Source organism: Euphorbia lathyris, chromosome 1 (assembly GCF_963576675.1).
Source record: "Euphorbia lathyris chromosome 1, ddEupLath1.1, whole genome shotgun sequence".
Taxonomy (NCBI): Eukaryota; Viridiplantae; Streptophyta; class Magnoliopsida; order Malpighiales; family Euphorbiaceae; genus Euphorbia; species Euphorbia lathyris.
This window is the reverse complement of record NC_088910.1, coordinates 45393730-45407505: the sequence shown is the minus strand read 5'-3', so window position 1 is coordinate 45407505 and position 13776 is coordinate 45393730. Positions and strand designations below refer to the sequence as shown.

General features: G+C 34.4%; 2 non-coding genes across 2 annotated transcripts; both read right to left on the bottom strand.

Moving 5' to 3' along the window:
• Positions 1-7010: 7010 nt before the first annotated feature.
• On the bottom strand, positions 7011-7092 carry TRNAS-GCU (transfer RNA serine (anticodon GCU)). Its single transcript has one exon. It is a non-coding gene; the product is annotated as a tRNA-Ser (tRNA).
• Positions 7093-7815: 723 nt separating this feature from the next.
• On the bottom strand, positions 7816-7897 carry TRNAS-GCU (transfer RNA serine (anticodon GCU)). Its single transcript has one exon. It is a non-coding gene; the product is annotated as a tRNA-Ser (tRNA).
• Positions 7898-13776: the final 5879 nt, after the last annotated feature.

The following is a 13776-nucleotide window of genomic DNA, read 5'->3' as shown; positions in this document are numbered from 1 at the left end:
TCTCGAAAAGGTCCTTGAAACGGATTTCTGAGGCTTCTGAAATGTGTCAGACTTTGTCTCACAAGTTGACGGATAATTGGACACTGACTTGATTATCACTCAGCTTGACTTATCGGCGACTTGAATATTGCTCAGCTTGACTCCACAGCTTCGCCTTCAAGCTTTTCTGAAGAAGACATTTCTTTCGTAAAGCTGAGTTACATTCTACTCAGCCCTGCTGTGTGACTTGCTCATGCTGACTTTGCTTTGTCTTTTTTTTATAGACTTTAATTTCCTGTTCTAGTTAGTTAACTTACTCAACATTGAACAAACACATTAGTACAATTAAATCAAAGCACTTAAATTTAATTGTTTTAATCATGGGATTAACTTAAATAATTTTGTCAAATCAAAATTATGTGGAAAGGTGTTTCAACACAAGCTCCTTCTGCTGCGCTTCAGGCAAAACTACTCCAGGCTCTGGTTCTTTATAACCTGTTTCAATCAAATCCTAATACCTTTTAGATCTTAAGATATTTTCCATGAGCATGCTCCAATACCCTTAGATCTCAAGAGATTTTATAGCAAGAGGCGAGATTTTGCCGTTATAGGATTCTGATTCGGGATCATACAGGTCTCTATCTCTTTGCACGCAACGCAGGTCTGGATGCTTCGATCAACCCGGCCATGGTAGTGGTATAAGAAGCCTAAGAAGAGTGAACCTAGATGCATTTTTTTTAGCTCTTCCCCCGGTAAAGAAAAAGACTTGCTATCCGGGGGGCTCTCAGCTGGATTAAGCTTCTAGGATTTTCACATGTGGAAGTGCAATCAGACTGTCTCAATGTGGTCCAAGAAATTCAACATCAGGACTTTGATCTTTCTTATTTATCAGATGTTGTTCAGGATTATTATTTAATTTTACGAGATTTGGACTCTGTTTCAATCTCTTATGTTCGTAGATCAATGAACCTCGCAGCACATTTGCTTGCAAAGTCTGTTAGTTCTAGAACTGATCTCGGTGAGTGAGCATGTCCTCCACCGTTCCTTATCGATTCACTCGCTTCTGATTTAAGTTAATTCATTCATTCGTAAAAAAAAAGTACGCAGAGAGCATTATTTTTCGATCCTGCTTAATATATACACAGATCAGTAGTAAATACTACTCATATATAAAAGGAAAATGTAAAAAGAATCATATATAAAATGAAAAATTCCTTTAAGTTCCTAAATTTTTTTATTGATTAAATCTTTGATCAAATGGATAAATTAAGTTTCTTATCAATTATTTTTAAATACATCAAGCTCGTAATCTTTTAAATGGAGACATTTAGACATCTATATATAATCTAAAACAGTAATGATGAAACTGAGGTGTCACTTCCTCATTTTTTAGTGATAAAAAATTTAATACATTAATTTTAATTCTATTATTATATTTATCTATAAAAAGATTATTTTATCCGTACTATATCTAAGAGTTCTACAGAATTTAAATTAATCCCTAAAATCTCTCTAATTCTCTACATATCTATATCTATATATAATATAAAACAGCAACGATGGAACTGAGGTGTCACTTCCTCCTTTTTTAGTGATAAAAAATTTAATATATTAATTTTAATTATATTATTATATTTATCTATAAAAATATTATTTTATCCGTACTATATCTAAAAGTTTTACAGAATTTAAATTAATCCCTAAAATCTCTTTAATTCTCTACATATCTATATATAATATAAAACAGTAACGATGTAACTGAGGTGTCACTTCCTCATTTTTTACTGATAAAAAATATAATATATTAATTTTAATTGTATTATTATATTTATCTATAAAAAGATTATTTTATCCATACTATATCTAAAAGTTAACTCCGCCTGTGAGGGTCACTTGGTGGCCTTTACAGCCGGTCCCAAGCCCGGACAAAGGAGGAGGGTTGCGGTAGGTTTGTGGCGGCCAGCGTAAAACTTAGCCACATCTTATGACATGAACCATAATATAAATACCGTTGGGGCGTTCCCTACTCAGCGACGCGCTGCACTTCCTAGACCCGGGTGTAGTGATAAATGTGCAAGGGTTGCTAGGTCATCGTCCCGAAGCGGCGTGCCACCCCAGGACCCGGGGGTGGTGTCAAATATGCAAGGGTTGCGGGTAAATAAGCTAGTCCACGGTAATGGTAGGGGTAGGGGTAAGGGTAGTAGGTTGAGCTTTAGGACATGGAACATAGGTTCTTTGACAGGAAGATTAGCTGAAATTGTAGATGTTATGAAGAGGAGGAGAATAAATATATTATGCCTACAAGAAACCAAGTGGGTTGGAGCCAAGGCTAGAGAGATAGCTCCTTAGGGTTATAAGCTTTGGTACTCAGGAAAGGATAAGGGTAGAAATAGAGTAGGTATTCTTATTGATAAGGAGTATATTGATGAGGTAGTAGCGGTGTCTAGGAAGAGCGATAGAATTATGAGTGTTAAGCTAGTGATAGGGGATGAGGTTGTGAATGTCATTAGTGCATATGCGCCACAAATAGGATTAGATGTGTCTATAAGACAAGCTTTTTGGGATGACTTAGAGGAAGTGGTGCAACAGGTTCCTAGGGATGAAAAAATGGTACTAGGGGGTGATCTCAATGGACACGTGGGTTCTAGGCGAGATGGGTTTGAGAGTGTTCATGGAGGGTATGGTTTTGGAGATAAGAATGAAGCAGGAAATGATATTTTGGAATTCGCATCAGCCTATGACTTGAGTATCATGAACACATGGTTTATGAAGAGAACATCTCACTTAGTGACTTATCGGAGTGGCGGTAATGCGAGCCAAATTGACTTCTTCTTAGTAAGGAGTGCTTGGAGAAAGAGTTATATTGATTGTAAGGTGATCCCTGGTGAGAGTACGACAACCCAACATAGAGTAGTGGTGCTAGATTTTCGAAGTAGGAAATGTATAAGAAAACAAACACCTCAAGTAGAGACTAAGATTAAGTGGTGGAAATTGCAAGGGGAGAATCAACAAAAATTTGTGGATGAGATGACCAAAAAAGATATTTGGACTTGCAATATGGATTCAGATATAGATTCGATATGGAATAAGATGGAGCATAGTATAAGGGAAGTAGCGAAGGAAGTTCTAGGGGAATCTAAAGGTAGCATGCCACCGGGTAAGGACACATCTTGGTGGACAAAAGAAGTACGACAAGCAGTAAATAGTAAGAGAGAATCCTATAAACTATTGGGGAAATGTAGGAGTGACGAGAACTACGAAAAATACAAAGAGGCTAAAAGGGAAGTAAAGAAGGTCATACGAGATGCTAGAGCAAAGGTGAATCGGGATCTGTATACAAGATTGGATACGAAAGAAGGGGAAAGAGACATATATAGAATTGCTCGGATGAGAGATAGGAAGACGCGAGATCTCGGAAAAGTTAAATGTGTGAAGGATGTGGACCAGAAAGTCCTAGTTGGAGATAAGGATATCAAGGAACGATGGAGGTCCTATTTTGATGACTTATTTAATGGAGATCGCCAACAAGATGTTGGAGATATAAGTATCCATCACGATATGATAAATCATGAATGCCTGCGGAGAATTCAAAAGGGTGAAGTCAAAATGGCATTAAGTAAGATGAAGTTGAAGAAAGCAGTAGGACCTGATGGCATCCCTATTGAGATTTGGAGATGTTTGGGAGAAAGAGGAATCGAATGGTTGACGGCGTTCTTCAACAAAATTTGGAGAAACAATAAGATGCCATCAGAATGGAGGAAAAGTACCTTAATCCCTTTGTATAAGAACAAAGGCGATGTCCAAGATTGTGCCAACTATCGGGGAATCAAATTAATGAGTCACACTATGAAACTTTGGGAGCGAGTGATTGAACAAAGGCTAAGGAGGACGGTGAAGATCTCGGAAAACCAGTTTGGCTTTATGCCGGGAAGATCAACTATGGAAGCCATCCATCTAATGAGACAATTAATGGAGCACTATCGAAATAAGAAGAAAGACTTGCATATGGTTTTCATTGACTTGGAGAAAGCATATGATAAGGTACCAAGGGAAGTACTTTGGTGGGCCTTGATAAGGAAATGCATTTCGCGGAAATATATTGACATCATAAAGGACATGTATGAGGGAGTATGCACGAGTGTACGTACTAGTGTTGGGAAGACTGAAGAGTTTCCTATTACGATTGGAGTGCATCAAGGTTCCGCACTAAGCCCATTTCCTTTTGCCATCGTTATGGATGAACTAACAAGTTCACTTCAAGATGGTATACCATGGTGCATGTTGTTTGCAGATGATATTGTGTTGGTTGATGAGACGAAAGAAGGAGTGGAGATGAAGTTGGAACTATGGAGGCAAACTCTAGAATCTAGAGGCTTTAAGTTGAGTCGAAGTAAGACAGAATATTTGGAGTGTAAGTTTAGCGGCCGTAAGAGTAGGGAGGCAGGGACAATCACCCTGGATGGGAGAGTTGTTCAGGCCTCGGATTGCTTCCGGTATTTAGGATCTATTATCCAAACAGATGGAGAGGTAGATGGAGATGTTGCTCATAGGATTAAAGCTGGTTGGTCGAAGTGGAAGAGTGCTACGGGTTTCCTTTGTGATCCCGGCATGCCTAATAGATTGAAAGGAAAATTCTACCGGACGGCAATTAGACCAGCATTGTTATATGGTACGGAGTGTTGGGCAGTGAAACACTGCCACATCCATAAGATGTCGGTGGTGGAGATGCGTATGTTGAGATGGATGTGTGGTCACACGAGAAAGGACCGGGTGCGTAATGAAATAATTAGGACAAAAGTAGGGGTTACATCTATTGAGAATAAAATGAGAGAAAACCGACTAATGTGGTTTGGCCATGTGAGACGTAGAGCGCTTGATGCGCCGGTTAGGAGAACCGAAGAGTGGCAAATGGATGTAGTGGTGAGGGGTAGGGGAAGACCTAAGCAAACTTGGAGGAGGGTGATCGAGAGTGATATGAGTTTAGTGGGAATTGAGGAAAATATGGTAGTAGATAGGACGGAGTGGAGGGAGCGAATCTGTGTCGCTGACACGACTTGATTTTCACGGTTTTATATGATGGTTCATGTTAGCCGACCCCGAATAAAGGCTTTGTTGTTGTTGTATATCTAAAAGTTCTAGAGAATTTAAATTAATCCCTAAAATATAAAACAGCAACGATGGAACTGAGGTGTCACTTCCTTCTTTTTTAGTGATAAAAAATTTAATATATTAATTTTAATTATATTATTATATTTATCTATAAAAATACTATTTTATCCGTACTATATCTAAAAGTTTTACAGAATTTAAATTAATCCCTAAAATCTTTTTAATTCTCTACATATCTATATATAATATAAAACAGTAACGATGTAACTGAGGTGTCACTTCCTCCTTTTTTACTGATAAAAATATAATATATTAATTTTAATTGTATTATTATATTTATCTATAAAAAGATTATTTTATCCGTACTATATCTAAAAGTTCTACAGAATTTAAATTAATCCCTAAAATCTCTCTAATTCTCTACATATCTATATATATAATATAAAACAGTAACGATGGAACTGAGGTGTCACTTCCTCCTTTTTTAGTGATAAAAAATTTAATACATTAATTTTAATTCTATTATTATATTTATCTATAAAAAGATTATTTTATCCGTACTATATCTAAGAGTTATACAGAATTTAAATTAATCCCTAAAATCTCTCTAATTCTCTACATATCTATATATAATATAAAACAGCAACAATGGAACTGAAGTGTCACTTCCTCCTTTTTTAGTGATAAAAAATTAATATATTAATTTTAATTATATTATTATATTTATCTATAAAAATATTATTTTATCCGTACTATATCTAAAAGTTTTACAGAATTTAAATTAATCCCTAAAATCTCTCTAATTCTCTGCATATCTACATATCTATATATATAATATAAAACAGTAACGATGGAACTGAGGTGTCACTTTCTCCTCTTTTTAGTGATAAAAAATTTAATATATTAATTTTAATTATATTATTATATTTATATATAAAAATACTATTTTATCCGTACTATATCAAAAAGATCTACAGAATTTAAATTAATCCCTAAAATCTCTCTAATTCTCTACATATCTATATATAATATAAAAAAAAGTAACGATGTAACTGAGGTGTCACTTCCTCCTTTTTTAGTGATAAAAAATTTAATACATTAATTTTAATTCTATTATTATATTTATCTATAAAAAGATTATTTTATCCGTACTATATCTAAGAGTTATACAGAATTTAAATTAATCCCTAAAATCTCTCTAATTCTCTACATATCTATATATAATATAAAACAGCAACAATGGAACTGAAGTGTCACTTCCTCCTTTTTTAGTGATAAAAAATTAATATATTAATTTTAATTATATTATTATATTTATCTATAAAAATATTATTTTATCCGTACTATATCTAAAAGTTTTACAGAATTTAAATTAATCCCTAAAATCTCTCTAATTCTCTGCATATCTATATATAATATAAAACAGTAACGATGGAACTGCCAATATTAAGACCGTTTTGGACGACCCAATTATATATGCGATTCAAACTCCATTTAACTCAAACAAAACTGCCAATATTTCATTATTTTAATACGTCAATTGACATATAGATTTACATATCAGATAATTTCTTAACTATTTTACTTTAAAACAAACAATGAGATCATGATAGTTTACGTTTGCTAAATGGAGTTTGAATTATTCGTATAACTGACACATTAAATATGAGCTTAACAATAATTGATCAATAGCTTAGTATATCCATTTAAAACATGGAGGGCTTTAATGTGTTTAAACATAATTAATCAAAGATTTAATGTATCTATTTAAAAGATTAAGGACTTAATCAATAAAAAAAAGTTAATTAGGGTTTAAATATGTATTTAAAACATGGAGGGCCTTAATGTGTTTAAACATAATTAATCAAAGATTTAATGTATCTATTTAAAAGATTAATGACTTAATTAATAAAAATATATTTCGTGGCCTGTGAGATTCGAACTCACGCGGGGAAACCCCACTTACTTAGCAGGCAAGCACCTTAACCACTCGGCCAAAGCCACATGATTTGTCCTTTCATTAAAATGATGTTAATTGTTGTGGATTGCTATATGTCGCCCCTATTTTACTTATTGTCGCCTCCTGTTTGACATTTCCGCCCTTCTCATTTTTCATTGACAATTTTAATATTCTCTCTATCTCGTGGCTAGTTGTGGATTTGCGAAACATGGAATCGAAAACTCCGGAAAGGGACGATTTCGAAGACGATGTAAGCAAGGGATCCTAAAACTATTGAAATTTAGCGAATTTAAATTGAAATGAAATTTTTTTTCCGTTGAATTTGCTCTAAACGGATGGGCCATACGGTCCGGTCCATGGACCAGCAGTATGAACTACCCGTTCGGATCTAGGTCCGAACGGGTAGCCCATACTGCCGGTCCACGGAACATGCCGTATGGGCTATCCGTTTTCCCTAGGGAAAAATGTGTGTTGGACCCGTTTTCCTTTAGGGAAAATGGGTTTAATTAATATGAACTTAACAATAATTGATCAATAGCTTAGTATATCCATTTAAAACATGGAGGGCTTTAATGTGTTTAAACATAATTAATCAAAGATTTAATGTATCTATTTAAAAGATTAACGACTTAATCAATAAAAAAAGTTAATTAGGGTTTAAATATGTATTTAAAACATGGAGGGCCTTAATGTGTTTAAACATAATTAATCAAAGATTTAATGTATCTATTTAAAAGATTAAGGACTTAATTAATAAAAATATATTTCGTGGCCTGTGAGATTCGAACTCACGCGGGGAAACCCCACTTACTTAGCAGGCAAGCGCCTTAACCACTCGGCCAAAGCCAAATGATTTGTCCTTTCATTAAAATGATGTTAATTGTTGTGGATTGCTATACGTCGCCCCTATTTTACTTATTGTCGCCTCCTGTTTGACATTTTCGCCCTTCTCATTTTTCATTGACAATTTTAATATTCTCTCTATCTCGTGGCGAGTTGTGGATTTGCGAAACATGGAATCGAAAACTCCGGAAAGGGACGATTTCGAAGACGATGTAAGCAAGGGATCCTAAAATTATTGAAATTTAGCGAATTTAAATTGAAATGAAATTTTTTTTTCCATTGAATTTGCTCTAAATGGATGGGCCATACGGTCCGGTCCATGGACCAGCAGTATGAACTACCCGTTCGGATCTAGGTCTGAACGGGTAGCCCATACTACCGGTCCACGGAACATGCTGTATGGGCTATCCGTTTTCCCTAGGGAAAAATGTGTGTTGGACCCGTTTTCCTTTAGGGAAAATGGGTTTAATTAATTTATTTTTTTTAATTATAATAAATATTAAAAATTAATTGGACGCTTCAATACGTATTTTTTATTTCCAATCAATAATTTATCTATACGTTTTTTTTCTGTCCAATCAATACATAATTTATCTATAATTAATATTTATTATAATTAAAAAAAAAAATAAACCCATTTTCCCTAAAGGAAAACGGGTGCTGGACTCGTTTTTCCTAGGGAAAATGGGGACCGGACCGGCAATATAGGCTACCCTTTCGGACCTAGTTCCGAACGGGTAGTTCATACTGCCGGTCCATTGACCGGACCGCATGGCCCATCCGTTTAGAGTAAATTCAACGGAAAAAAATTTCGTTTCAATTTAAATTCGTTAAATTTTAAATTATTGGTAAATACGAAACTTAGATATTCAAGTATTTTTCCTTTTCATTTTTCTTGTTTTGGAGGCATGATTTTTCTTCGTGTTGTTCTTCGGGGTTTTTGAATTCTTTTGATATTTGAGAGAATTTCATTTTTTTGAATGAAAAATGAAAATGGCAAAAATGTCAAACAGGAGGCGACAATAAGTAAAATAGGGGCGACGTTTAGCAAAATTCTTGTCAGGGTTGATTTAAAATGATTGAACTTACAATTATCGGAAATTTATTTACAAATTCCCATTATTTGTTGATGAAAATTATTTGTTTATTTGGAACAAAATAAAAATAAGATTTCTATTTCACCAAAATAGATGGAGTTTACAAATACATTCCACGTTTTAAAGATCTAAATTTTATAAGACAATAATATTCTTAGAACATCTCCAACAGTTCATATCTATAATCACTTAATATACACGACACATCATCATTGTAAGACTTTTTTAATAAACTTCATTTTATTAAACTATTAACTGCAATAGTTAAACTCTATTATCACTCGATCATAAATGATCCACCAATCACAAGAGATCCCCCAATTAAACTCTATGATATTATTTTAAAAATAAAAAAGACTATTTATATTCTACATTTCAATTGTGGATGAGCTCATGCATGCGGTAATAGTAAGAGAAGACTTAGGCCAACACAGTGTATTAAAGCAAGGTCCTGAAGGATGTAAAAAATACGATATTCAAAAGTAGCAAAAAAATGACATTAGAAATAGTGTCAACATCTATCAACCCGCAACCATATTTCCTTTCAAAACTGAATGTTAATATTTCAACTCCAACTTCTAGCTTGCTAACTCTTCTAATTAATATTTCCATCACCGATAAATGAGAATATCTCGCCCATTTTGTTTCAAGTAAACCTTGAAAATCCAGCTTCCTCGACCACTTATTTTGAAACATAAAACTTTTATGAAGCTTCATAGTAATTTGCTCTTCCGTTTGTAAAAGAACATGATAATGATATGATATTGTCTCTAAAATATTAAAGGAAGTGAGAGAATCACACCATCTAACTTTCAGTAATGAAAGAATGGTCAAGCTTCTATTGCACTCCATTAGCTTTCCCTTAGTGGCGAATTCAAGTTAACGGATACCCGACCATGGGAACTTCAAATAAACCAAAATACATAATAACTTCTCTAAAACCTGTAAAGTAAACCAAGACATTCTTATCCTTGCAAGATAAAAGAGTAAATTACATCAATGGTACTTGAACTTTACCCTAATTCACACTTTGGTACCTAGATTACATTTTGTCTTAAAAATATACCCGAAGTATCGATGATTGGACAATTAAGTATATTTTACCGGTTAATGGCCGATCAATGCGATTTTGACGAGTAAATTACACTGATGGTACCTGAACTTTATCCAAATTCACATTTTGGTACATAGATTTCATTTTGTCTAAAAAATACACTTCAAGTAAAGATGACTCAATATTTTAGTATATTTGACCGATCAGTGATTGATCAACCCGAGTTTGACCATTTTAAATTAAAAATTGAGACTAATCATACACTCAATTAACATAAAATTATAATATTGTCATTTAGCTCATAAATGGGGTAAATTTCATCAATGGTGTACAACATTTATCTCATATCACACTTTGGTGTACAACCTTTATTTTGTCTCACTAATATGTACAACCTTATAGGTGACCTCCCGCTTTGGTGTATAGCAGGTAAAAATGACCGGTCAACGCCTGATCAACGCGCCACCTCAACCCCACCACATGTATAATGACTAAAATACCCTTATCACTAAAAAATAAAAAAGTAAAAATAAATAGAAAAAGAGTAAAATATCCTCATCCATTTGAGCACCATCTTTATCTTTATTTGAAATAAGTAATTCTGATAAAAAAAAGAAGAAGAAATAAGTACATAAATTTTATCCATGGCTCCAATTACCATCAATTTGTCAAATTATCTTAAATAATAACCTAACCATCCCTCACTTTCATCTTCTTTCACTTTTTCTCTCAAAATTGAAACTTGGTCTTCCATGGCAGGTTTCTCGCTTGGTGATGTTGAATCCCACCTCCGGCCGTCTCTCTCGTTTCTTTGCCTCAAATATGAAACTCAGTCTCCTCCTTCCATAATCTATCGATTTCTTTTCCCTCGACCACCAATTTCTGGCTTTTTCTTTTTCTTCGTCTTCCTTTCAAGTGAGGCGGCGATTCCGATTCCGACTTCACTGGTCCTTTCCGATTCCAAGCCCCTCACTGCTTCTCTTATCTATTTTTGGGTTTCTGATTCGCATAAGCCTAAAAACTTCTACGACGCTAAGAGATTTGAATCATAAGCATTTGAATCTACCAAGCATTTGAATCTATCATTACCATTTGAATCTGCCACTTTCATGTAAAGTTTATCATATTAACTTTGAAAATGGTAAAGATATGAGTAAATCAGTTTATATAATAATTGATTAATAAAAATGGTTTTTCAATTTTAAAATTTCCAGGAAAAATTTCTTATTAAGAAGAACTGTAGTCTATGGAAGCATAGAGAGAGAAGGGAAAGAAAGAGAGATAGGAGAGAGTGTATTTCTATTATTTTTATTTTTTTAGGGATAAGAGTATTTTAGTCATTATACATATGGTAGGGCTGAGGTGGCGCGTTGACCAAGAGTTGACCGGTCATTTTTACCTGCTATACACTAAAGTGGGAGGTCACCTATAAGGTTGTACATATTAGTGAGACAAAATGAAGGTTGTACACCAAAGTGTGAAATGAGGTAAAGGTTGTACACCATTGATGAAATTTACCCCTCATAAATGACAATATTATAATTTTATGTTAATCGAGTGTATGGTGAGTCCCAATGTTTAGTCCATGTTACCCGGTCACTAACCGATCAAATGAACTAAACCTTTCAGTCACCTTTACTTGTGTTATGTTTTTAGGATAAAATAAAATCCAGGTACCGAAGTGTGAATTATGGTAAAGTTCGGGTACCATTAATGTAATTAACTCATGAAACTCGTGTTGACCGGTGATAACCGGTAAAAATATACTAATTTGTCCGGTCATCGTTACTTCAGGTATATTCTTGGGACAAAATGTAATCTAGGTACCAAAATGTAAACTATGTAAAGTTTAGGTACCATTGGTGTAGTTTATCCCAAGATAAACGATTGTTAAAATCTCTTATAACGACCCATGAAAGAGAAGAATTAGCAGCAATAGACTTAGGAATACTCCAAGAAACTTTTCTCGATCGCTCAAGGAACCCATAAACACTTGTAAGACGCCAATTTGCATGCAATTCATCTTGAATATCCAATCAATATGATTAGTAGAAAAGGAAAGTATGGAGCACTAACTAGCTTGTCGCTAGAAAACACAGATGCCACCACTATGGCCAATGGAATCAACCGAATAAAAACCTTCAAAAGCAATTTTGCTAAAAATATTTTCAATACGGGAGTCACAAACTAAAATTTCAAAAGGAAAAATAACATCAGGTATATGAGCCCTAACAATATTATAAAAAATGGGAGCTGCATTACGTAGTACCAAACCCCCGATAGTTCCAACTCAAACTCTTCATATGGAAGGAGCATCACAATTGATATGGGTCAATTGCGATGGGCGTTGATGCGCGTCGTTGAGCAACTGCGATGCGAGCATTAGTGATGCGTAAAACACGTCGCTAATGACACTAAAAGCCTTCACTAACGTCCATTTTTCCACTAATGTCAAGAGGATATTGATAATGAGTCATGTAGTTTTGATAGTAAACTGCTCATTGTTAAACTCCTTGTGCAAAATGATATTCCATATTCCTTTAGAGGTGCCATTATTTCTTATTGATTTTTTGGTTTGAGCTTATAATCTTCCAAATGGTTTTATATATGAGCGTGTAATAGTGTTCATTGACAATCATATGGGAACTTTTGTTTCCTCAGATCATTACAACTTCCAAGATGTTTAGCGCGAGTATATGTGAAGTCGGCTTTCCATTGATTCTAGGAAGCCTTTGATCATGACAAGTAGTTAATTTACAAAAGCCAGTGGTTATGTTCAGTAGCAAAGTGAGCTCTGTGGATAAAAGGTAGGTGTGTGACATTTTGGGTGTTGTTGAAACGCAAATCAGAGGCGTTACATTGGCTTGCCATATCTCGTTGGGCGTGGTAAGAAGGAAGTGTTGAGATTTATAAAAGACATAACATGGAATAGTCTCCAATCTTGTCACTCTAATATCTGTTTAAGGGTAGGTAAAGAAATTCTCCTTAAAACAGTTATTCAAGCTCTTTCTAATTATGCTATGGATATATTTCTTTTACCTTTGGACCTTTATGAGGAGCTCGAACAGATGTTTAACTCGTTTTGGTGGTGTACGAATCGAAAAGGTATTCGTTGGTTGAGGTGGGATGTTATGTGCAAGCCTAAGATGTTTGAGGGATTGGGGTTGAAAAAGCTAAGAGAGTTTAATTTAGCTATGCTTGCTAAACAAGGGCGGAGGTTCATCTCATACCCTTCCTCTATTGTTTGTTCTATCTTTGAGGCTCGTTATTTTAAAGATTATGATTTCTTGAATGTCCTGAGAGGTAATAATCCTAGTTTCGTGTGGTCTAGTATTTGTGAAGCTAGAGTGTTATTGAAATAAAGCCATGGAAGGAGGATTTGACAATGGGTTGAACATAAAAATGGAGGTAAATTACACCAATAGTACCTGAACTTTACATATTTTACACTTTGGTACCTATATTACATTTTGTCCTAAAAAATATCCGAAGTAACGATGATCGGACAATTTAGTAAATTTTACTCGTAAATGACCGGTCAATGCAAGTTTGTCTGAGTAAATTACATCAATAGTACCTGAACTTTTTCTAATTCACACTTTGGTTGGATTTTTTTGTCCTAAAAATATAACTCAAGTGAAGGTGACCGGATAATTTAGTACATCTGATCAGTTAGTGACCAATCAACAAGAGTTTAACCATTTTGAATTAAAAATTAGGACCTACAATACACT